This window comes from Silurus aristotelis, assembly GCF_946808225.1.
Source record: "Silurus aristotelis genome assembly, chromosome: 13".
Taxonomy (NCBI): Eukaryota; Metazoa; Chordata; class Actinopteri; order Siluriformes; family Siluridae; genus Silurus; species Silurus aristotelis.
Window position 1 is genome coordinate 23,277,665 of NC_139586.1, and position 27,615 is coordinate 23,305,279.

The 27,615-nt window shown below is 39.2% G+C and overlaps 1 long non-coding RNA gene across 1 annotated transcript in view; it reads right to left on the reverse strand.

Annotated features, from left to right (window-relative positions):
- Positions 1-25,793, reverse strand: part of LOC310736125 — a 261,350-nt gene extending 235,557 nt beyond the window's left edge. The window contains exon 1 of the long non-coding RNA XR_014536463.1: positions 25,759-25,793. This is a non-coding gene — a long non-coding RNA (uncharacterized lncRNA). The remainder of the gene's footprint in view (positions 1-25,758) is intronic.
- Positions 25,794-27,615: the final 1,822 nt, after the last annotated feature.

Genomic DNA, 27,615 nt, shown 5'->3' on the forward strand with positions numbered 1-27,615 from the left:
ATCTGCAAATGCAATAAGACTGTTTACAAATATTTATTTATTTGTAAAATATTAATTTCACAGTTTCTCTTAGCAGTTATCTGAACACTTATACTGCTGGACAAATGTTGTGCATTGGAAACCATGACACTGTTTTTTTACACATATTTATTGGATGTTCAGCAAAAAATCCAGTCTGCAGACAGAGTTGAGCAGTTCAGGGTTTTGAATCAGAAACTCTCTAGTAGCTATGGGACTCAAACTCACAAGCTTCTGCTTACCTTGGTAGAACTGAAATCTATTGAGCCTCCGTTTTTTATTCCTCATCAATCATATATCCTAAGTTTCTTCACGTCATCCTCCCACATTGAGCATATCGAAACACGTAGAATGTGAGGGCAGGGCGCGTCCCTGTCCCAACGAGGCCTCGCGTGAGTGTGTGAGCGCAAGGATTAACCAACACTGGCCCACACACACACACACACACACACACACACACACACACACACACACTCACTCTCCTAACCTTAACCTCCATAACTTGTCACAGATAACAAACATCCTTGTGGCGGGCGGTGATCCACAAGTATGTCACAGCACATTCCTGTCTCTGGCATGACGCCTAATCTTTTAATTGCATGTGTGTTTGAGTGTAAATGTGTGTGTGTGTGTATGCATGCATGTCTGTGTGTGTGAATTTCCTCGGTGACAAGAAAAGAAACTATTATAGGGAAGATTTTTTGTTTTTTCACAGACGGTAGCAGAGCAGGTTTCTATGTAAAAACCTTTGAGTAACATTGAGAAAGGAAGTGTGTGTTTATTAGATTGACAATCGAATGATACTGAATTACCTGTTTATTCATGCTAATGCAGCAGAAATGTTTTTTAATAGGTCAGATTCACCTCAGTGCACAAGTTCATAAGTCAAAATACATACAGCACATTTATTTTAAAAAATAAATCTAAGTAAATTAGAAACATATACAGTGCCTTTGGAAAAAAGTATACAGACCTTTTCAGTGGAAGGTGTTAAAGTGTTTATCACCTTTATTTGGTAGTTTGAACAGACTTTTTCAGGAACACTTTTAGCTGTGATCTTTTTTTCCTGAAAGATCATCAGGTTGGCCGGGGAGTCGGTGATTGAACATCTACAGAGGCTCAAGTCTGGGCTTTGGTGAGAGGACAATCAGAGACTTGTGTTGATTTTATTACTGGTTGGATGCATTTAAAAGCAGACTTTTTAATGGGCCTTTCTATATATCGATGCATTGGTCAATTTTGACTAGTTCCTGCCACTGAGAAGCACCTTATAGCATAATGCTTCCACCACCATTCTTCACCTCATGCATAATATTAGCCAGTTGATAAGCATTAGCTGATTTTGCCAAAACAATACATACAGTACAAAGGCACACAATTGTATGCGGTAGCATTATTTTTTCCCTTTATTTGAACAATGAGAGTCAAATCTGTTCCAGCATTACAATGCCCCTGTGCACAAAACCAGCTCCATGAAGAAATGCTTTACATGGGTGGCAGATCTTGAGTAGCCTGCTATAGAGCTTTGACCTCAACCCTATTAAACACACTTGGGATGAATCTTCACTCCAAAATCTAGTGGAACATCGTCCCAGAAGAGCGGCGGCAAATGTGTACTAAACGTTCAGCAAGCACATATGAAACTTATGGTCAGGTGGCCACAAACTTTTGTTCATATAGTGTTTCATAGGTAACTCTGTCTGTTCCACATGAGAATGCAAAAAAATGCTTTAAAAGAAAATAATGGAAACTCAGAAGTGATATATTTTTCAGCACACATCTAGTTTTGTAAGTGTTGTTCACCCAAGTGCTGAATCCATATGCAAACAGTGAGCTGTCAGTTTGCATGAGAGACACACTGAAGCATTAATCTCGAAGGCTCACATGGCGAAAACCCCAAAACTCTGCTGCAGTGAGCGTGACAGCGCTAAGGGGTTTACACCGGATACATGACAGGCGCAAGGTACATGAGCATGTCACTGCATGCAACAACACCCTGACCAGCCAGACAGGAAGTACGTGTGTGTGTGTGTGTGTGTGTGTGTGTGTGTGTGTGTGTGTGTGTGTGTGTGTGTGTGTGTGTGTGTGTGTGTGTGTGTGTGTGTGTTTTTATGAGATACAATTTGCACAATCAGAGTTCTGGATTCAGATCGGACTGAAGATGTTGAATAAATATGAAATAAACACTGTTGTGCCAGTATACATTTTCTATATAAAGTTTTAAGTATAGTTCACTTCTCGTGGAGCATCCACTGTACAAATCTCTGTGAAGGATCTGTTGCAATTGAAACAACCTATTGGAAATCATTAGTGCATTATCTATTTTTTTTCCTTTTGTGTACCTTTGTTACACATCTTGTACTGTAACTGCAAAATTGTATGTATTATTTATTGTAATATGCTTTTGTATCATTTCTAGTCTACTGTAGATAAAAGTATTTTATTATTCTTTAATATTATATTAGCAAATTTCCTCTGATATCAGCTATTTTACAAAAACATTCACTAGTTTATTTTTAGATAATCCATTTTTTCCCCACTGTCCATTATATCAACTGCTATACTTTTTGTACATTTAATACCTCATAAACCATTTCTGGAATTCATCAACCCCCAGACCACATTCTCTATTCTGCTTAATTATGACTCTGTTAACCATTATACATATATTGTGACTCTTTTGTGTATATTAGCTATTTTTTTCCTGGTTTAGCCATAGTATGGGTGTGAATGAAAGGTCATGTGTGTAAATGTGTCTATTGCATCATAAGCTGCTGACATCAGATGTACAGCATGTACACTTTGCCAGCCAAGCATGATTTAGAGAAGATGGAGGAATTTTCTCTTCTACAAACATACACACAGACAAACAGTCATACAGTCTGACACACACACACACACACACACACACACACACACACACACACACACACACACACATACTGGATCTATTTATATTTGGTAAGGTCTCTCAGACACACTTAATACAGCATCAGATACTGCAGAAAAGCCAACAACAGCACTCCCACTTCCTTATATTTGAGCTTGCAAATGGAAAAAAAAAAAACTTATTTGCTGATGCAAACACTTAATTAGCCAAGGTAGAACGTTTTCTCACCTTTTTAGCTTATGCTTCTCCACCTGGAAATGTCATGTTCTTTAAAGGTTCTGTCCCAATTTGACCAAGTTATAACTAATACATGACAATGATGTAAAATATTTTATCTGCTAATAATTTTTTTTGCTGTATTACTGGAAAAAAAAACTAAAATTAATGGAAAGTTTTTATATATATTCATATTATATTATATTATTATATATATTTAATATATAAAGTTTTTAATGGAAATATATATATATATACACTAGAGACAAAATTGTACACCTCCACAAGGCTGGAAATGGCTACAGGGAAATTGCCAAGCAGCTTGGTGAAAAAAGGTCCACTGTTGAAGCAATCATTAGAAAATGGAAAAAGCTAAACATGACTGTCAATCTCCCTCGGACTGGGGCTCCATGCAAGATCCATGCAAGATCTCACCTCATGGGGAGAAATCAGCCCAGAACTACACGGGAGGAGCTGGTCAATGACCTGAAAAGAGCTGGGACCACCGTTTCCAAGGTTACTGTTGGTAATACACTAAGACGTCATGGTTTGAAATCATGCATGGCACGGAAGGTTCCCCTGCTTAAACCAGCACATGCCCAGGCACGTCTTAAGTTTGCCAATGACCATTTGGATGATCCAGAGGAGTCATGGGAGAAAGTCATGTGGTCAGATGAGACCAAAATAGAACTTTTGGGTCATAATTCCACTAAACGTGTTTGGAGGAAGAAGAATGATGAGTACCATCCCAAGAACACCATCCCTACTGTGAAGCATGGGGGTGGTAGCATCATGCTTTGGGGGTGTTTTTCTGCACATGGGACAGGGTCACTGCACTCTATTAAGGAGAGGATGACCGGGGCCATGTATTGCGAGATTTTGGGGAACAAACTCCTTCCCTCAGTTAGAGCATTAAAGATGGGTCGAGGCTGGGTCTTTCAACAGGATAACCAAGGAGTGGCTCTGTAAGAAGCATATCAAGGTTCTGGCGTGGCCTAGCCAGCCTCCAGACCTTAACCCAATAGAGAATCTTTGGAAGGAGCTCAAACTCCGTGTTTCTCAGCGACAGGTCAGAAACCTGACTGATCTAGAGAAGATCTGTGTGGAGGAGTGGGCCAAAATCCCTCCTGCAATGTGTGCACACCTGATAAAAAACTACAGGAAACGTTTGACCTCAGTAATTGCAAACAAAGGCTACTGTACCAAATATTAACATTGACTTTCTCAGGTATTCAAATACTTATTTGCAGCTGTATCATACAAATAATTAGTTAAAAAAATCATACATTGTGATTTCTGGATTTTTTTTTTTTTAGATTATGTCTCTCACAGTGGACATGCACCTACGATGACAATTTCAGACCCCTCCATGATTTCTAAGTGGGAGAACTTGCAAAATAGCAGTGTTCAAATGCTTATTTTCCTCACTATATATATATATATATATATATATATATATATATATATATATATATATATATATATATATATATTTCCATTAAAAACTTTATATATAAAATATATATAATAATATAATATAATATGAATATATATAAAAACTTTCCATTAATTTTAGTTTTTTTTTCCAGTAATACAGCAAAAAAAATTATTAGCAGATAAAATATTTTACATCATTGTCATGTATTAGTCATAACTTGGTCAAATTGGGACAGAACCTTTAAAGAACATGACATTTCCAGGTGGAGAAGCATAAGCTAAAAAAAAAATATATATATATATATATATATATATATATATATATATATATATATATATATATATATATATATATATATATATAGAGAGAGAGAGAGAGAGAGAGAGAGAGAGAGAGAGAGAGAGAGAGAAAGAGAGAGTGATACTAGATTACATCTGTATCCATATAAAGAGAGTAGACGTAGGAATTCCAATTTCTAAATTGTTCTTTGTACAATATGTTTCTGGTTTCAAAGAATGGGAAGTAATCTGAGTCATTTGTAATGATGCATTCAAAACAACCGAGGGCTCTATTTTCTGAATCAGAACTTCCTAATTCTTTTCTTTTCTACTCACCTTTTCACCTTTGACTGTTTCCTGATAGAGCACAAAAGTGTATGGAGAACAGGCTTGTAAAGAATACTGGAACACTGTATGTATTGAATACTAAAGTTTATCAAATTAAATGAATGTTAAACTGTGCAGAATACTGACATTTCCAAAATACCAAAGGGTACAGATTATGAATATAGAATGCAGATTATGAATATAGAATATAGAATGCAGTTAATGGAATACAGGAGTGTTTATACATATGACGGTGTAGAAAACATTGAAGTTTATGGACTAATAAACCATATAGCGTACTGAATTTTTAGGACTACTGTGATTTACGGAGTGCTGAAGTTTAGGTAATACTGAAGTTTAAGTAATATTGAAGGTCAAGGAATACTGAAGTTTATGAGTACTGAAGATTAAGGAATACTGAAGTTTACGGAATACTGAAGTTCATGGTGTACTGAAGATTATGAAATACTAAAAATCAAAGAATACTGAAGATCCAGGAATACTAAAGTATATAGATTACTTAAGTTTAGGGAATACTGAAGTTTATAGAATTCTGAAGATCAAGGAAAACTGAAATTTATGGACCACTTAAAATTATTTAATGCTGAAACATATAATATACTGAAAATGATCGAATACATAGGTGTATAGAATATTAACATATGGATTTCTGAAGTTTGCTGATTATCTCTTTGATAAATCTCTCACATAAAGTCAAATACTTTTATTTATTTTAGAATTAAGTGAATGACACAGCAAATCTTCTATTTCTGTATTTTTAAACTCTTTTATTTATGTTTTAGGTCATATTTTTCCATGTTTGCTCTAATGTTGGATTCCCTGTTTTGCACTATAGCTGACCTTTGAAATTGGACTGCCTCTTCATCTCAGGATTTGCATTTGTTCTAACATTAGAACTGTTTGACATAAACACTCACTAATGAAAAGTGATATCCAACCAAGGTTCATCCCACAGATCGCTGTTAGATAACACACAGTGTGTAGTAATGTGACGTACTGAGGCCCACACACCCACATTCTTTCCTGAGGCATCACAGGAACCACGTCACCATTATCAGGGGCCTGCGTCGATTCCCATGATTCTCTGCCAAACATTCATCTCGCGCCCTCAGTACGCCCAGACTGGTTCTCAACGGACAGGTCTGGCCTGCATTTGAGTGCAAACACACACGAAAACATATGAACCTTTGCTCATAAAAATAACTGCTAATAAGAATGCCATCATCAGCAGTGAATGTTTGTCAGTTATGCCGCTTCTTTTGACCGCAAATTTACCTTGACAGGAAGAGAAAGAGAGTCTACAACAATGAACAGTAAAAACTATTTGTTTTATAAAGATTGCATTATGATTACAGAGGAAAATAAACTACTGATGAGCAATTAATGGAAAAATTTATTACTTTAAATGACATTAAAGTTAATTGAGAAAAAACATTTACATGCAAAAAAAAAAAGGGTGTGTCTATCACCCAATATATTAAAATGTTTAAACTTTAATTTTGCATGTGCAATGTCTGGCATGTTGCTGCTGGTGATGACGCCCTTCAATTTATGAAAACGAGGTTGCTAGGCACCTGTGAAATATGAATAGCAAACAGAAGCTAGCTAAGGACTGCTGTCATTCTTTTAACTAGCTAGCACATTGTCGCTAAGTCTGTTAACCAGACTTAAAGAATAGTGAATAAAACTATTTTCCTCAAGTGTTGGACCTCCAGCTTGGACTCCAACTTGACTTTGAACTCTTAAATGAAATTAATAATAACATTTAAAAAACTCAAAATTTAGTTAGAAAGAATTAAATGACTAAAAAAACTCATTAATCAAAAGTTCTCAATGGTCACATTGATCAAATATCCAGTTTGAAGGAAATTTGTGATGTAAATTCAAAAGCTAGTTTGCAAATAATAAGTGACTTAAGGTGAATCATGAATCAAAACTTGATTTTTATAAATAAACTGAATTGAAGTAAACAAATGACTAAAGATGACTGAAATTCTATTCAGTTCAATATAGTTTTATTTGTATAATACTTTTAACAATGGACATTGTCCTAACGCAGCTTTACAGAGATAAAGAGTTTAAGAATTTGGCATGTACAACTTTAGTGCCTATTAGTTTGTTCCTTATTAGTTTATTCATAATCAGTGAGCCAGTGGCGACTGTGGCAAAGAAAAACTCCCTCAGGTGGTATAAGGAAGAAACCTTGAGATGAAGCAGACTCAAAAAGAAACCCATCCTCATCTGGTTGGCACTAAATGTCCATTTATTATAGTTTCATTTTTAGTGAGGTGTACTTTTCAGTAATGGGCACATTCATGCAGAACCGTTCATGCAGTCAAATCTCTCAAAATTCAGTTCACTTAATTTGGAAGAACTGAAGTACTGATGTGAAGAAACAACATCTCTCTGAGTTCAATTTGACAGATAGTTTGATGGACCTTGTTTTATGAGTCACGTTACATGATTGACAAATCAAGACTATGGAAATTCTAATTGAATAAAATAAGTAGTGACTCTAAAAATTCATGAGATTTAAGTAATTCATTTGGGAGGACTGAATAACTGAAGTGAAGGAATCAAAAATCATATCACTGATATCACATATTACATATCTCTCACAGCTCAATTCACCCATGCAAGGTGGAAAGAACTAAATCACTTAAATAACACATTTTTATTAATTTTACTGTTTCAAACTTGCCATTTAAATAAATTAAAAGGGTTGGATTTGTTTTTTGGTTTTTTCTCCAAAAAATAGCTCAAAATCATGGATTTGTTCATCCAGGCCGTTTGTAGTTCATGCCCTCATCTTCCGCATTGTTATCTATGAAGTTGATAATGATTTACTTTCACTATTTCTTGTCTAACAGCTGTGCATCTGGGCATATTTAAAAAGAGGAGTGTAGTAATTTGTTTAAAATGCATAAAGAAGCTTATGATGTTACAGTAGAGCTGAGAGGCATAAAAGCCATATGTTTTGTTCCCGTGGTGTGAATTACAGAGGAGCGCAGGCCTGCGCTAGGTGTAACCATGGATATTGTTTGTAATTGGTTTATTTATTATGGTACTTCAAGAACACTTCCAGTCGAGCGGACATCGGCGAGCTAATTTGCAGTTTGGAATTGTATAAAAAGAGTGTTGTCCTTTAAGGATCCTGGAATGAATGCAGTATTTGCCAGGCATTGTTGTAAAAAAGGATGAACATTAAAAGGAGAATAAATTCTGTCATCATGCCGGCTTTAGCACTTTCATTAAGCTTTCAAATACACTGCTAAAGTGCTGTAAAATGTTTTTTAAAAAAGCCAGAAGCTTTCTTTTAAGTTAGAAGAAAACTATTCTGCATTTACCTGTGCTCTGTGGACAACAGCTGTTGCTTCACAGCTTTAGAGAAAAAAACGAAGAAAAAAACTTAACATGCATTCCTCTCTCCAGGTAAAAACCGGGCTGTCAGCCAGAAACAAAACTGTGTGTGTGTGTGTGTGTGTGTGTGTGAGGGGAATGTGAGAAACACACACACAGACCCCAGGATTAATATTTCATCAGGAAGCTTAATAAGGATCTGAAATCTGAGCAAGCTTGAACTTTTATACTAATTCAATAATTACAGCTGTGGTTAAGGCGGAAAACGGTGCGGTAATTATGGCGGGTCGTGGTAAGAGCAGGCCGAGTTAACACCTGAGTTCAGACTCTAATTAACACCTACAGGAGACTTTTGTTGGCCGCCAAGGCTGTGTATGTGTTTCCCACACTAAAGTTTCAGCTGAACACAGACGCAGAGTCACGCAGCACTCGAATGCTCGAGTTCAACAGCATCAAACACAACAACCTGTTCTATACGCTCCTTTACTTTTACACTAATCACCCACTCATCCCCTCTGCTCGCTATGTGTACAGTTTATAGTATGGAACATACTATAATCATAATGACTGAAATACATTCTGGTATTCCTTTTTCTTCATTCATCTTTAATTAATTCTTTCTTTTACATTCTGTTGTTTTTTCATTCCTTTCATATATCATTTACTTATTTTTTTGGTATTTTATAGTGATTTGCTTTACTTCTTTCCCAAGCTTTTAATTCTTTATGTATAGAGAGACAGAAAGAGTGAGAGAAAGAAAGAAATGTATATGTATGTTTATAATAATGGATATATGATGTGCATTTAAAAAAAAAAAAATAAATAAATAAATATTTGTATGTATGTATGTATGTATATGCAGTAAAACCCTGTTGTACGAGCAACCTATAGTACGAGCAAACGGAGATATTTTACCCTGTTTCACGAGCAAATTTCGAAGGCATGAGCAAACCCACGCTGTCAGTTCCCCGTTTTCGGCATAGGGTCGCATCAGTCGCTTAGTTGATGACGGATTACTCGGTCGCTCTCGTTGTTCAGTGCAGCAAAAACATAACTTTTTTTAGTTTGATATTTGTATTTTACTAGAAATCTTACAAAATGTCTCCCAAGAAAATCAGTGATGGTGCTGTGAAAACGAAAGTAAATAGAATTACCATGGAAACCGAGGAGCTTATGAGTGTGGTGTGTGTCTCTCACATTTGCAATCAACCACTACCACATGAGTAAGTGTTAAATTATGTTTATATTATGGTAATTTGCAGTGTATTTGTTTGTTAAAATAGGCTACAAATACTTTTTAAGTGCAGAAATAAGTGATCGAATGAGATCTCGGAACGGAGTAAATCGCTTTTACATTCATTCTTATGGGAAAAATCAGTTCGAACGTACGAGCAAATGGACATACGAGCAATTTTCAAAAACGAATCATGCTCGTACAACGGGGTTCCACTGTATATATATATATATATATACACAGTGAGGAAAATAAGTATTTGAACACCCTGCTATTTTGCAAGTTCTCCCACTTAGAAATCATGGAGGGGTCTAAAATTGTCATCGTAGGTGCATGTCCACTGTGAGAGACATAATCTAAAAAAAAAATCCAGAAATCACAATATATGATTTTTTAACTATTTATTTGTATGATACACCCTCAAAGACCTGTTAGTCTGCCTTTAAAATGTCCACCTCCACTACATTTATTATCCTAAATTAGATGCACCTGTATGAGGTCGTTAGCCGCATAAAGACACCTGTCCACCCCATACAATCGGTAAGAATCCAACTACTAACATAGCCAAGACCAAAGAGCTGTCCAAAGACACTAGAGACAAAATTGTACACCTCCACAAGGCTGGAAATGGCTACGGGGAAAATGCCAAGCAGCTTGGTGAAAAAAGGTCCACTGTTGGAGCAATCATTAGAAAATGGAAGAAGCTAAACTTGACTGTCAATCTCCCTCAGGCTGGGGCTCCATGCAAGATCTCACCTCGTGGGGTCTCACCGATCCTAAGGAAGGTGAGAAATCAGCCCAGAAATACACGGGAGGAGCTGGTCAATGACCTGAAAAGAGCTGGGACCACCATTTCTAAGGTTACTGTTGGTAATACACTAAGACGTCATGGTTTGAAATCATGCATGGCACGGAAGGTTCCCCTGCTTAAACCAGCACATGTCCAGGCACGTCTTAAGTTTGCCAATGACCATTTGGATGATTCAGAGGAGTCATGAGAGAAAGTCATGTGGTCAGATGAGACCAAAATGGAACTTTTGGGTCATAATTCCACTAAACGTGTTTGGAGGAAGAAGAATGATGAGTACCATCCCAAGAACACCATCCCTACTGTGAAGCATGGGGGTGGTAGCATCATGCTTTGGGGGTGTTTTTCTGCACATGGGACAGGGCGACTGCACTGTATTAAGAAGAGGATGACCGGGGCCATGTATTGCGAGATTTTGGGGAACAACCTCCTTCCCTCTACAGGAACTACAGGAAACGTTTGACCTCTGTAATTGCAAACAAAGGCTACTGTACCAAATATTAACATTGACTGTCTCAGGTGTTCAAATACTTATTTGCAGCTGTATCATACAAATAAATAGTTAAAAAAAATCATACATTGTGATTTCTGGATTTTTTTTTTTTTAGATTACGTCTCTCACAGTGGACATGCACCTACGATGACAATTTCAGACCCCTCCATAATTTCTAAGTGGGAGAACTTGCAAAATAGCAGGGTGTTTAAATACTTATTTTCCTCACTGTATATATATATATATATATATATATATATATATATATATATATATATATATATATATATATATATATATATATATATATATATGCATACATACATACATACATACATACATACAGGTGCATCTCAATAAATTTGAATATCATTAAAAGGTTTATTTAGTTTAGGAATTCAATATAAAAAGTGAAACTCATATATAAACACACACAGACTGATATACTTCAAGTGTTTATTTCTTTTTATTTTTGATGATTTTGGCTCACAGTTAAGAATAACCCACCAATTAAACTGTTGGCCTTCTGATAAGTATGTTCATTTACTGTAAATGTACTTAGTACTGGGTAGTAGGTCCTTTTGCTTTAATTACTGCTGGCGTGGCATAGAGGTGATCAGTATGTAGCACTGCTGATAGTGTATGGAAGCCCAGGTTTCTTTGACAGTGGCCTTCAGATTATATGTATTTTTTGGTCACTTGTTTCTCATTTTTCTTTTGACGATACCCCATAGAGAATTTAGGTCTGGTGAGTTTGCTGGCCAGTCAAGCACACCAACACCATGGTCATTTAACCAACTTTTGGTGCTTTTGGCAGTGTGGGCAGGTGCCAAATCCTGCTGTAAAATTAAATCAGAGGACATCAGAGGGTCACATGAAGTGCTTTAAAACTTCCTGGTAGACAGCTGTGCTGACCTTGGACTTGATAAAACACCATGGACTAACACCAGGAGATGACGTGACTTCCCAAACCACCACTGACTCTACAAACTGTACACTGGACCTCAAGTAACTTGGATTCTGTGCCTCTCCTTTTTTCTTCCAGACTCTGGGACCTTGATTTCCAAATGAATTGAAAAGGTATCTTTCCTTTCATCTGAAAAGACAACTTTGGCCCTCTGAGCAACAGTCCACTTAAACAGTAACACTTACATTTGCAATTTTCAAGTTTTCTTTGTAGAAATCAAGAGTTGTAGTCTGATTTATATTAAGTTTGTAATCAAGCATACCAGTGTAGATTTATTTATTGCTAGAGACTCAATGCACTTTTGTAGGTCGCTCTGGACAAGGGCGTCTGCTAAATGCCGCAAATGTAAATGTAAATGTCCAGTCCTTTTTGTCCCAGGTAAGACACCTCTGACGTTGTCTCTGGTTCAGGAGTGGCTTGACACAAGAAAAGCATCAGTTGTAACCCATAGATACATCTGTGTGTGGTGGCGGCTCTTAAAGCACTGATTGCAGCTGCAGTCCACTTTTTGTGAATCTCCCCTAAATTGTTGAATGGGCTTCGTTTCACCTTTTTCTACCACATCTTTGCCTTCCATTCAACTTTCCATTAATGTGCTTGGATACAGCACTCTGTGAACAGCCAGCTTCTTTAGCAATGACCTTTTGTGTCTTACCCTCCATGTGCAGGGTGTCAATGATTGTCTTCTGGACAACTGTCAAGTCAGCAGTCTTCCCCATGATTGTTTACCTGAACCAGACTGAGACACCATTTAAAGGCTCAGAAAAACTTTACAGGTGTTTGGATTTATTGAGCTGATTAGAGTGTGACACCATGAGTCTCCAATATTAAACTTTTTTAAGATATTCAAATTTTCGGAGAAATTTTGGGTTCCCTTTAAGGAACTCGAGCTGCGTCTCAACGGCAGCCATTTTGATGTACGTTCGGCGGATCTGGTTCTCAGAACCACTATAGAGACTGCTATGGCTGCCCTGGTGTCCACAGAAAGGCACCTGTGGCTTACTCTGTCATATATAATCATGAGTGGTCACTCCACCCGAGGTTTGTGGGAAGGGCCCCATCTACACTGGCACATCAACTGCCTAGAGATGCTGGCCGTGCTTCTAGCACTGAAGCATTTTCTCTCGGACCTCAGAGGTTATCACGTGTTGGTCCGTATGGACAATACTGCGGTGGTCTCCTACATCAACCATCCAGGAGGTCTGCGTCCACACCCTCTGTGTAGGCTGATGTGGTGGAGCAGGTTTAAAAGAAATTCGGAAGAGCCCAGGTCGATGTGTTCACGTCTCGAGAGACGTTGCACTGTCCCCTCTGGTTCTCCCTTACTCCTTCAGCCCCTCTGGGGCTCGACGCTATGGCTTAGACGTGGCCGAGGCAGCGTCTGTACGCCTTTTCCCCTGTCACGCTGCTTCCAGGAGTTCTAGAAAGTTCACCAGGACAGATTCTGACTCCTCCAGGTAGCTCCTAGGTGGCCGAGCAAACCATGGTTCACAGACCTGGTAGCTCTCCTCGAGCACCCTCCTTGGGAGATTCCGCTGAGGAGGGATCTTCTTTCCCAGCTCAGGGGTGCCATATATTACCCCACCTGGAGCTGTGGAGGCTGTGGCCCCTGAGGGTGCACAGCTCCGAGGTTCTGGTCTTTCCACCGAGGTGGTAGAGACCATTCTCCACTCTCCACTTTCCACGGCACCTGGAGGCTGAGGCCCCTGTTAGGACCTAGAGTGCCTGGGTGGGACCTGGCCATCGTTTTGGGGGCTCTGTCTAAGCCCCCCTTCGAGCCTCTAGCCAAGGCATCTTGGAGGCACCTTTAAATCAAGACCGCATTCTTGTTTGCCATCTGCTCTTTCAAGAAAGTAGGGGACATGCAGGCCCTTTCTGTGGCCCACTCCTTCCAGGATTTTACCACGGGTATGGCTGGTGCCTTCCTGTACCCATGTACAGGTTATATCCCCAAGGGGCTCTGTCCGGTGAGCACACTGGACACCTACGTCCACAAGACAGGTCCTTGGAGAAGGACCGATCAGCTGCTCGTCCGCCACAGCCCTTCCAAAAGAGGCCCCCCTGCTAATAAGCAGACTCTGAGCAGGTGTATTGTTGATGCTATCACATCATCTTATGAGTCCTCTGGTCTCCCCGCTCTGTTCGAAGTCAGAGCTTACTCCACCGGGAGTGTGGCTGCCTCAAAATCTTGGTCCTCTGGAGTTCCCCTGCAAAACATATGTAACGCTGCGGGTTGGTCCACCCCGCTGATCTTTGTGCAGTTCTATAACCTAGACCTCAGTGCCACTCCTGGCCTCTCAGTCCTACTCTAGCTGTGTTGACAGACACACACTAGGCAGGGACTGGTCAGTCTGGCGTGATTGGACAATTGTTCCCAAAGTGTTTCGACGCAGCTCGAGTTCCTGAAAGGGAACGTCTCTAGGTTACGCCACACCTCCGGCATCCCTGCAGCGCTTCCTTCTCCCTTACAGAAGCTGCCGCTGCCTTCACTCGATATGTGTTTTAAACAACATATCAGCATTCAATTTTTGACTGATTACAAACACTATTTCAGAACGTGAACACTCGGGTGCATTCCCAAAGCATTTCGATGCAGCATCCTACATACATAACCTACAGAGGTTTTCATAGCTGTAAGCCATAATCATCAAAATTAAAAAGAAATAAACACTTGAAACATATCAGTCTGTGTGTGATAAATCTATATAATATGAGTTTCACTTTTTGTATTGAATTACTCAAATAAATATACTTTTTATTGATATTATAATTTATTGAGATGCACCTGTGTGTGTATATATATATATATATATATATATATATATATATATATATATATATATATATATATATATATATATAGAGAGAGAGAGAGAGAGAGAGAGAGAGAGAGAGAGAGAGAGAGAGAGAGAAATAGATAGATAGATAGATAGATAGATAGATAGATAGATAGATAGATAGATAGATAGATAGATAGATAGATAGATAGATAGATAGATAGATAGATTAAATCAGTGTGTAATGGTGTGTTTGTGTGACCAATCTCTTCGATCCTAAAAAACTTCAGAATAACTTGTATATGTCTACATAGAAAATCATATTAGAATAAATATTACTTACCTGGATAATGACTGTGTGCTGCTGCTATATGTTATATGTTATACGTCATAACTAATATTAAATGGCTTTTTTGGTTATAAAGCAGTTAACATTGTGATGAGAAGCATAACATGATGCTGGATGGTTATCGTACTGTACTGTAAATTTACCACACATTTTTCCCCCTGCTTTTCCAGCTCCATGTCTACAGCGAGCGCATGATCTGTGTGGTAAAAGCGGCCAATGAGCTCATTGTGGCAGGATGAATGCTAATCACAGCAGATACACAAACACCAGTGATGTGTAACTTGTGGAAACCCAAACAACAGATGTAGTATGATAAGAAGAAATGTCTATTGTGTAACTGAACCCTCCTTCATGTCTCAGGACACACAGAGCTCAGGTTCAGGTTAAACTTTACTGAAAAAAGCTTTTCCCCCCGAGCTGCAGCACACAGCTGAAGTTTCCTTTACGCTGGTGATACAATATGAGTATCGCAGTGAATTACATCATCATACATGCTCGTGCACTCTCATGCACTCCCCTGAAGTCTTCATATTTTTCAACAATGCTTTAGTAAACCTCTGTGACATAATCATCAGGTTCTTGTTATATCATTACCTTACTTTTTTAGGTGTTTCCAAAAATATTATATTTATTTTCATTAAAATAATCAAATAACAACTAAATAAAATATCATCCCAGCAAATTCCCTTCAGAACTCCCGGGAACAGTGCAATAGGGGGAAGCCTCGGCTACACCTGCACCATGGCATCCAGTCTGAGTGGAGCTGGGTGAGCAAGGGAAAAACATAGGGTTCAGTGCAAGGTCTCTCGAGTCACAAACAAGTTAATTTGTGCTCTGTAAAACTTCCTCCATATTTGCTACACCAAATTTTTAGGTGGAGCCTCCATTCCCCTTGCCTCTGCTCCCAGGAGGTTCTGTCATGCAAGCTTGTAAAGGAAGCAAGAGCACAGACCCCCCTGATGGTTGTGTTGTCCAGACTAGCACATGATGGCCCCTAAGGTCTGGGAGGAAATGTTTCAGTGCTAGAAGCATGGCCAGCATCTACAGACAGTTAATGTGCCACAAGAGATGGGGCTCTGTCCATAGACCTTGGGCGGAGCGGCCACTCATGACTGCCCCAGCCCGTGAGGGGCATCTGTCGTTAACATTAAGCAACAACAAAAGGCTCCCAACAAAGAGGCCCTATGACAAGGGTACTTCCACATGTCTAAGGCTTGTAAGGCTTGTCGTGTGACCTTGATCATGTGGCACAAGGTGAAAGAGACCTGCACTGAATCTTGTAGCCTCTTTTTTACAGTTTCCAGGCTGCCAGATAGTACACTAAGGGAATGAATCTCTCGAGACCGACCTCTGGCCTGCCTAGAGCAGCTAGCACAGCACCCTGAAGCAGTTCTAGAGGCATCCTAGGAGGCAGTGGGCCCCCAAAGCCCGGGCGGAAGCTAAGGGAGACACTTCCTGGAGACCGCTGTGCCCCGAAACACCAAGGGTGGCAGGGTTAACCAAAGGGGGGGTGCAAGTGGCAACACTCTCCCCTGCCCAGCAACCCCGTGACAGTGGCAAGGAAGACATCGCTGGAAGGCCAACAACAGCATTGGCAGCTTTGCCGAACAGGCCAGTTGTGCCTCTCGATGGCCACCAGGGCTGTCATATACTGGCCAATAGCCCTAGTGGTCTCCTTGGTGGCCCGAAGAGACAGGTCTGTGAAACAACTCAACTTCTTAATTTCCACTCTCTCATCCAGCTCATTAAGCAGGTCAGCCTGGTATGCCTGCAAGACGGTTACGGTCTTCATATCTCCTGTGATAAAGTGGCTGCAAGGAGAAATGCACAGCCTGAAGAATTGCTTGTTCTTATCCATTTTTCTCCCTTATTTTACCTGCTTACCCTTCCTTAAGTAAACAGACACACATAGAGCACTTCCTGAACAACACAAGCAAGCTACGCCACCTTGCCAGTGATGTCACGCCCTTACGTTGGACAGATTACACACGTGGTTCAGAGCATGGTCAGCACAGAGGCGATTCCAAAGCGTTGTTGACGCAGCACAAGTACCTGAAGGGAAACTCATTGAAATTAGGAACTCTGTGTGTGTGTGTGTGTGTGTGTGTGTGTGTGTGTGTGTGTGTGTGTGTGTGTGTGTGTGTGTGTGTGTGTGGTGTGTGTGTGTGTGTGTGTGCGCATTCTACTATCTGCTTCAGTGACATTGCATCTCAAACACTTAGCTTCCTAGTGGTTCCCACCATGCACCCACCATCACAGCACTTGTTCACTCACCCACTACTAGATCGCACATCTGCCCTCCTACACACACTGCAGGATAACAACTACCCCCATAACAACCCCGCCTGCCCCTTATTCTCTTCTTACCCCATTTGAATGAACCCAAAACCACTAGCACATTTACTTTAGTTCTACACCACCATTACAAAAAGTTCATTATCTCTGAAGTATTTATTTATAACTCGCACAGATAAATAAAAACCAATCGGCACTCTACTTGAACATGGTAACATACATTGTCTAGAGCCCAAAACCCTCTGAAACAAACAGTATTATATTTGCGACCAAAGAACACAGGAACTTCTCCAGGACCATCAAAACCCTTTGATTAAGATAATGGACATCTGATTGGAAGATTGAGAGTTCAAATCCGAGAACAATCGAACTTAAACAAGCTTCAGCCCCTGAGCAAGGCCCTTAACCAACAACTGCTCAGTTGTATTCATGAGATAATTGTAAGTTCCTGACAAATCTGACAAATGTCAAAAATGAAGATTTTGAAACCAGGAACACAGAATCTGTTGCTTCTCATCACAAACAGAACACAAGGACCTTTTAAACATTTAGAAATCAATTTATAAAATTGAATTTATATTTATATTTTATAAGTTAAAATAATGTTTGTTATGAAAGGTTTCCTTAAAAACATTATTTAATTGATGATGTACCCTTTTTCTGATTTTAGGACCCAAGGAAGGATTATGTGAAACCAAGAACAATTAGGACTCTCTTTTTCTCAACAATTTAAAGAAGAAGAAAAAATACAACCAAAAATCACAAATTATTGATATGAGTGGAGAAGTAGTGGTACATTCTTTTAAGACATTTGGAGAAAGTCTTTTAATCCAGCTCAGGGTTCTCTTTAGCACTGGTGGATGATAATGGAACAAAAAACACTATAATTACTATTTTAGCATAGATTAGTGTCCATAGTGATTCATAACCTAGCCTCTTGTCTCTATGCAAGGGTTTTGGAGATTCAGGTTTGTTTAGTTTCTCCTGGTTTCATGCTCAGGGTTTAATCCCAAAATAAAATCCCAGCCGAGGATCCTGATGAAGTTTATGTGTGTGTTGAATGTCTGGATCTTAAAGGCAGCCATTTTTTTCTTCTCTGTCTTGTCGACTCATCCTCACAAGTCCACTTTCAGGAAAATGAGTTTGCGGAAAAACATCCTGGCGCGCGGCAGAGCCTGTTGAGCTGATAAGATCTACTTGTGTATAGAGACGAGGTCAAGGGTCGCTCCCTTGCAGCCATCTCATGTCGATTAACATTAGGATAATTGTAAGTTGTGTGGCTGTGGGAGGCCTGGAGTTTGGGTTTTTAATTGTACGGTGGAGTTCACTCTCTCAACCCTCACAATTAACCCTCTATTCTCCTTCACAATATAACACAAATTACTACTCAATATACAAGCGCTGTTCCTGACTGTTCAAGAGCTGTTCTAAAGTTTTTTAGAAAAAAAACTCAGGATCCTTTTCTGTAGGACTTCAGGACCCTTTATTGAGAGCCAAGAAACCTTCCTAGGAACTCAGGATTTAATGTTTTCAGGAACCCAGGAACCTTAAAAAAAGCAAACAAATTATTTAATAAATTCAAAAACCATTACAGAAATCATTTGAAGGTACTAGGAATTGTGTAACCCTCTGCTAAACATCAGGGTCCTTTTCAAGAACCTTTTTGACAACCCAGAAACTGGTTATTTACAAGCTCTTAAATGTTTTTTTATGAACCCAGCACCATTTTACATAAATCCAGAAGAAACGTTTTTTTTTGGGAACCCAAACAGGACTCATATATCTTCCTGTAACCCAGGAAACCATATTTGTTAATGAACCTATAAACCATAGAACATTTTAGCATGTCATGAATCCAGAAATAATACCTTTAAGAGCCCAGGAAATCTTTACAGGAACCCAAAATTTTTGCAGGACATCAAAATCCCACAACCTGTTCTTATTTCACAAACCCAGAGGTCATAATAAAAGAACTGAGGAAGCTTTTTTGTAAAAACTGAAGCTTTTAGAAAGTTCAAATAAACAGAAACCTATTCAGGAAAGCATTACAGGAACACTTTTTTTCACAAATCAAGAACCTAGGAAACCTTAACAGTAAACAAAGCCCTTCACTGGAACCCAAGGCCTAGAAACATTTTCCTAAACCCAGAAACCATTAAGGCAACATATTAAATTGTACAGAAATCTATAAATACTTTCAAGAAATGAAGGGGAAAAGTAATACAATGTTAAACACCTTTAGTGGGATCTCAGGACCCTTTTTATTAACCAAGAACCTTTTCCTAGAGAAACATTTTCAGGATCCAAAGATCAGAACTATTATAAGAAACCAGACATAATTAAGCAATTAGTTTTTCCTTAACAAATTAAGACAAAGAAGGAACATCACATTTGAAAATCCACAGACAATTCTTAATTTTATCTGCAGATCCAGTGTATATTATTATATTATTATATTAAATATTTATTTTTATAACAGACAGAATATACCACTAGGAATAAACTCACTCAAGAAACATGGCATCTGATTGGAGAATTTAATTCTCTGGTTCTAGTTTTTCATTACTGATGTTCTCGGTGTGTTCCGGGTGTTTAGGCTCCATTAACTCCTGTCTCCCTATTACAGAGGTTAAAGGTCACTCGTATAGCAGAGAGCTGTCATGCTCCATTAATCAGCTCACTGACAGAAAAGCGGCGAGTTCAGACGCTAACCCGCTCCGTCACTTGCTAAACGAGCCACTGCTGTGTCCAAACCATTCTCACATTACTTGTGTATCTACAAATACCTCACTTAAAAACACTTTATTTACTGTGCAGCCGTGTATGCTACTTAAACACTTACAATAAACATAATATTAGTGGGAGCCTAAAACCAGTCAGACCCAGCATATCAAAGGTCTTGTTTTAAGTTAAAATCCAGAATTTTTTTTATTCAGGATAAAGGATTCACACCTTTGTCATTTTAGGGGAAGCTTCCAATGTTCCCTTCCAGGAACTTGAACTGCATCAACAATGCTTTGAGAATGCTTTCACGTGTCCACGCTCTGAATTACGTGTGTAATCAGTCCAACGGAAAGTCTCAATGTCACCGGCGGGGTGACATCATGACCGGGAAGCTATAAAAAGCACATGCGGTGGAGACGGCGCTAGCTTCTGCATGCTGTGTGTGTCTGTGTGAGAAAAAAAAAAAGAAGGAAAAAAAAAAAATTAATAATAATAATAATAATATATATATATATATATATATATATATATATATATATATATATATATATATATATATATATATATATATATACAATTAAAAGCAAGCCTCGGTACCAGCTGTGTGTTCCTCCTTTTCCCCTCTCACAGGGGGATCACCCTTCACAGGGGGATACACACAGTTTGTGTGTAGCTTGCTTGGGAGCGAAGCATGCTTATTCATCTCTCCAAGGAGTGGACGACTCTCATTGTGACCCTCTGCTTTACTCTCGCTCCTTGCCACTCTGGCCACGCAGCCAGTCCTGTTCGAGGAGCTTTTGGAGGTGGTGACTTATTCTGTCGCCAAGCTAGATATTACAAAAAACAAAAAAAGAATCCCCTTGAGCAAGCTGGACGAGCGCTTTTTGCGATCTACGTCACTGCCTCCATTCCAGGGTCTGCCCATACTCGGCCCACCTCTTCAGACCCAATGTCACCCTCTACACTAATGTAGTAGGACAGAAAGGGTGCAGTTATGGGACGATGCACTGAATTTAAGAGACGCTTGCTGACTATCTCTCCCTGGGTGCTGCATCGTCCCTCAAGGCCCCTGCACTACCCACCAGGCCCCTTCTTACTACCTCGGCCTTGGTGAGCAAGGCTTACGCGGCGTCGAGTGAGCTGCCTGCACACTATGGCTGGGCTGCAGGTGTATCAGGTGACCTGCTGCAGGAGTTGAATTAGGGAGCTAATACGTGCACTGACGATGTCCAAAAGCTTCCTCGTGCTACAGACCTGACTCTAAGTTCAACTAAAGAGATCACTCAGTAAGGGCCTCTCTGTAAGGGCAGCATATATCCCAGGGTGCTTAAATTAGGAAGACAAGGCCAAAGCCCATGGAATGGAGGCTCCACCCAGATGTGGTGGAGCAGATATGGAGGAAGTTTTACAGAGCACAAGTGGACTTGTTTGCAACTAAAGAGACATTGCACTGTCCTCTCTGGTTTTCTCTCACTCATCGCTTGAGCTGGATGCCATGGTACAGGCATGGCCAATATTGTGCCTGTACACCTTTCCCCTGTTGCACTGCTACCAAGAGTTCTGGAAAGAGTTCACCGGGATAGAGTTCATCTCCTTATGATGACCCTGCAGTGGCTGGGTCTTGCAGACCTGGTAGCCCTTCTCGAGCAACTATCTTGGGATATTCCTCCTAGGAGGAATCTTCTCTTTTAGGCAGGGGGCACCATAGTTTATCCCCATTCTCCAAGGACCATTCTCCAATCCAGAGCTCCCTCCACGAGGAGGTTGCATGCCGTGAAATGGCACCTGTTTACTGTGTGGTGCGAGCGCCACCAGTTAGACCTAGTTAACTGCCTGTGGGTTCAGTTCCTTCAGGGACAGATTGCTACAGGGGTGTCTCCTTACACACTAAAAGGTTTCATGTCAGCTATTGCAACTTATCATGCTCTGCTTGCTGAGCAGTCACTGGGCAAGCACCCATTAGTGACACAGAGAGTGCCTGGCCGTCGTTCTGGGGGCCCTGTCTAAGCCTCCCTTTAAGCCCGAGGTGCCCTTAAGGTTTCTTACAGTTAAGTCTGTTTATCTTCTGGCTATCTCCTCCCTAAAGAGGGTTGGGGACCTTCAGGCCCTTTCTGTGGCCTTGTCTCTGCTGGAATTTAACTCAGGCAGTGCCTTTCTCTACCCCAGACCGGGGTATGTTCCTAAGGTACCCTCGGTTCCCGTATGCCCGTCATGCTGCAGGCATTCTATCCTTCTTCTTTCCTGGCCCCTGACCAGGAAAAGCTTACCCGACTGTGTCCAGTGCGAGCATCCACAGAATAGAACTGTGGAGAAAGTCGGAGCAAAAAAAGGGTCTCACTGCGAACAAGCAGACCCTCAGCAGGTGGATTGTGGATGCTATCCCATCCTCTTATGAGTCCTCTGGTCTCCCCACACCTTTTGGGTCAGAGCTCACTCCAATCAGAGTGTGGTGGCCTCTAAAGCCTGGACCTCTGAAGCATCTCTCCAAGACGTAACCTAGAGACGTTCTCTTGTAGAACCATAACACATTTGGAAACAGTTTTTATAAGAAGCTAAAATAAAAACCTTAAGGAACCCTTTTTTGTTCATGTTTAGGGAAACTCATAAAGGTTCTGTGTATAACTTTGTGGAAAGTATTTAGAAGTTGTAATAAATAAACTATTTTAAAGTTTTGAAACCAATATGAACTCTTGAACTCGTGTTTTTACTGGGTAAGTGCCCAGTCTATATAAGTTGCTAATTATGTTTTTCTTGACACCTGCATCCTGTTAGGTGTTTAAACATTATGGTTAGTCAGGAATTTTTGCAGGAACCCTTAAGCATTACATTACAGCACAGAAATTCTTTCTTCGCACATCTCAGCTTGTTAAGAAGCTAGGGTCAGAGCACAGCCATAATACAGTGCCCCTGAAGCAGATAGGGTTAAGAGCCTTGCTTAAGGGCCAAACATTGTCAGCTTGATAGTGCTAGGGCTTGAGCCCCTGACCTTCTACATCTATTTAAACATTTTCAACTTTCAGCTTTAAAGCTTTGTGTAGTAATAAAATGGGGTCTTATGCTCCTAAAAAGGTTGGAAACGTTCTGGTAGAGGAAACTCTGTTATATAGTTATGGTTGTATAAAACCTAAAAACCTCATAATCAAATGAATTAGGTGTGCAGTACAATATCTAAATTATTGCTCATTACATGCTTTCTACTATGCGAAATGTGTCAAAAACATTGTTGATGAACCAAAGAATCCTTGTCTAAACTGTCCAACCAACACTTTGTTTTCCCCCCAAATGATGTACCCTTGAGATCATATTTCCTAACACTCACATTATAACTGTGGTTCCCTTGGAGAACCCGAATTGTTTTGTGTTTTTGTTGTTGTTTTTTTTGGGGGTTTTTTTGCTTTTCCCTATATGTCAGTTGTTCTTCATGTAAAATGTGATATAAGATCATCTGAAGATAGCCGAAGATAATTTGTTTTCCAGATGTCTAACAGCGTGTCATTGACAGACATGTAGTGTCTTGTCATTGTCTTGCCGTTTGATGCTACGCCGAGGAGCAGGGTGGTATTCCGATAAAGCGATTACATGTGTGTGTGTGTGTGTGTGTGTGTGTGTGTGTGTGTGTGTGTGTGTGTGTGTGTGCGATAAGTCCAAGTTCTCCGTGTCGGTGTGTTTTGCAAAAGCTATGTTAGCTAACCGGATTTACAGGCAGCACTACTCTGCTGCTGTCTAGACGTTCAATCCTTCATGAGGGCAAAAACATCCGATCATTCGCAAAAAAACTCCCTACAAACTACACACATGCAGGTGGAGATCAGGGCCGTGTGTGTGTGTGTGTGTGTGTGTGTGTGTGTGTGTGTGTGTGTGTGTGTGTGTGTGTTCAAAAAAGCTCCATGATTTTCGAGTAAAAATTTAATATTTTAAATTTTAGAATTAATTTTATTTATTTTAATTTGATAATAACATAGGAATTTTATATCGGTATATGCATGTTTCTATACATACTATATGTCTGGATATGCAATTTAGGATGTGGATTTAAGTAATTAATTGATTGATTAATAACATTTTAATATCCAGCTACATCAATAAATGAAATTATTATATATACATATATTTTTCTGGAGTGGAAGATCTTGAATGGCCTGCTGTAGAGCACTGACCTCAACTCTACTGAACACCTTTGGGATGAATTACACTACAAGAATCACACTACAATCAACATAAATACAAACCACCAATGCACAGCATACACACAGTAGTCAGCAATCATACTCCAGCTCCCAGCCACCCCACTAAAGGGTAGGAACAAAATATTCTCTCATTTACACCAAGCCAGCCTGTAGTAGCTGGCCCTTGTGTATACACTAAATAAGGTAAAGACCCAGACAAGCAGATATCAGTGAGCTAACAATGAAAAAAAAAAGAATAATAGTTTCTTTCTCTCACAGTGAATTCACAGTTACTTAATAATGAATGAAAATGTAAAAGTTTGGAAAACAGTGTACAAATAAAAACAAGTCAACTTGATATCTGCATCGCTTGTAGCTAGCTGCACAGGCTACTTCTAAACAAAATGCGGCAGTCGTAGACCTCAATAGCATAATCCACTTCTAAAAAAAACATGTAAATTGCTGCAGCCAAAGTTTAATCAGTACTGTTCCTCCAGCGATCACCAACCTGCAAAAAATGTGTTGATGGCCATTGATCTACTTCAATGTGACGTTATACTGTCTTTAATAAGCACACTCAACAATGCCTCCCAGTGACTTGGCCACAGTTCCCTCTAACTAGCTTCTGCTATCTGTAAACTTGTTCATGTAGAAAAGAAGATTGTATGTGATTCGCATCTGAAATGTCAGAGATGTAGTTATAGAAACTGAATCAACAATCCAGAAATGACAGCATGACCGTATTATTAGAATTCATCATTGTAATAATAATTATTACAATCATTCATTCTTGTTTTGTTTGTAATGTTAATGACTTGAATACATTACCCTGCATGTTTCTAATGGTTTTAAACTTAAAAATCTAACTAAGCTAAGTAATTGTAATACTGTATTATTGTCAGTAATACACAAAGAAACAAACTGAAGTCTAATTTTATCATTTCAGCTTATTATCCTTCATAGTAAATGAGTCATGTAGGCGTATCTCTTTTGGCTTCTTGATCCCCATGGGTGATGTCATCTTCATTACCTGGTCTGGAGCCACCCTCATCATTAAACTGCATAATAAATGGGTTTATTTTTCAAACAAAATCACTGATGGGTAGTGCTCTGGCAGGAAATCCCCAAAAATATGTCCATGCCTCAACAAAATCATTTTAAGTTTGTAGGAGTATCTATAGTAACATTTCACAAAACAGTGTAATCATTGACTGTTTATTTGTTTTAGCAACTAATAGTTAAAGTTTCAAATGTTTATAATTATATTACTGATTGTTTTACATCCATGCAATTGCTTATCACCCACAGATAATCGAGACAAAGTGAGGACAACCTGCACGATCTGTTTAGAAACAAAAGCAAAAGCATCCATCAGTGGCCTGTTATAGAGCTCTGACCTCAACGCTAATCAACACATTTGGGATGAACTGGAACTGCACACCAGGCCCCCTCACAGAAGAGTAGAGGTTATTATAACAGCAAAATGGGCACTAAATGTGGAATGGAATGTTCAAAAAGCACATACGAATCTTATCGAGAGTTGTCCATAAAATCATTCGTATAGCGTAACTGGAGAAAAGTTCTATTTGCCCTCTTCCACATACATCAGGAACATGAGGAATATTCTTACATGTCTTCCTGGATTATTCCTGGAACATTAGAGTTTTCTCTGTCTTATTTCTTCACTTTTTTTTATCCAATATTATCATTTTGTGCTACAAAAACAGAATTGATCTTCAATTGGAATGATTTTTCACCACCTATTGCTTCATGTCAATCCAAATATCATACTCAGGCTTTTAACTGGTAAAATGTCATTTTGGACACGTCTTTTGAGCTACTATAAAATGACTTTAAGAACATAAGATGCTCTGGCTTTTTTTTATGCAGAGGAAGAAAGCAGCAGGATATTTGTCAATGTTATAAGCAATCTGTGTTCATGGACGAGGGACCCTGTTCTCTTTTTTTTGCTTCCTTGCTCAGCTGAGTGGAAAATGTTCCTGGAGTTGCGTGTGCAGTGAAGTCATGTGGAGGTGAAGCCGTGTGTTTGGTCTCGTTCCTCAGTGATTTATCCATTAGGAGGAATTCGCTGTTGACTCTGGAGTTCCTTATCAGGGCTTAGGTGCTGTTTGATGGCGATTTTTCACCTGATTGCGCAAAGGGGTCGTGTTTCCCCGGCTTTTAAACTGTTTACCTGCATTAACATAGCACCAACACACACACACACACTGGGTTGTGCTCCTAGTGTGTTTAGATTCAAATATGATATTTTATTTTGTGTGTGTGTATGTGTGTGTGTGTGTGTGTGTGTGTGTGTGTGTGTGTGTGTGTGTGTGTGTGTGTGTGTGTGTGTGTGTGTGTGTTCTCATTGTAATACAACAGAAATAGACAACAGTCATTTTGCATATATATATAATATATATATAAATAAAAGCAAAAATAAATTCAGCTTTAAGTGAGAAAGCATTTTAACGCACATAGATTCATTGTGCAATGTCAAAATGGCTTAATTAGGTTCAAGGGTCAGGGTTCAATGTTATTATTTTTTCACATACATATTAAATGCGTGATGTAATGTAGTAAATGTTTTTTTTTCTTAATTCCTTGTCCCACAGCTTCGTAAGCAACGGATAACATGCATCGACCAGAAATAAGTCAAGTAATTATTATTCAGCAAAAAATTATCAGCATCATCCTAGCTCCAGTCTAAAATTACATTTGCAATACAGATGTAGTGATGCTTCCAAAAAATATGACTGAGTGACAGAATGTTCACTTGTTTATACAATAATTGGGGGCACAGAGAATTTTATTTATTTTTATTTTTTTTGCAGGAACTGGTAGCTCGTTCTTCAAAATGTTGCACTCCTACTTAAAAGGTTGTGAGTTTATATCCTTAACCGTCAGCTGCTCAGGTGTATCAATGAGATAATCATAACTTGATACGGGCAGCTGCCAAATGCCATGAGTGTTTTTTCCTGCTGGTTTAAAACAATATAAATATTTATTATAAGGGTTTTTTTTTTTCACATAGATTTTTTTAATGTAGCATAAAATCCAGTTCAAATACAAAGCTATTTATTGCGGAGAGTTAGGGAAGTGGAAGCTTACTGGTTAAATCTTTTGGAATAAAGTCCAGAAGATCATGAGTTCAAATCCCAGTGCTGCCACTGCTGGGACCTTGAGCTTGAACCTTAACCTTCCAGTTGTTTAAATGATATAATTGTAAGTCACTCTGGAGTGTAAGTCACTCT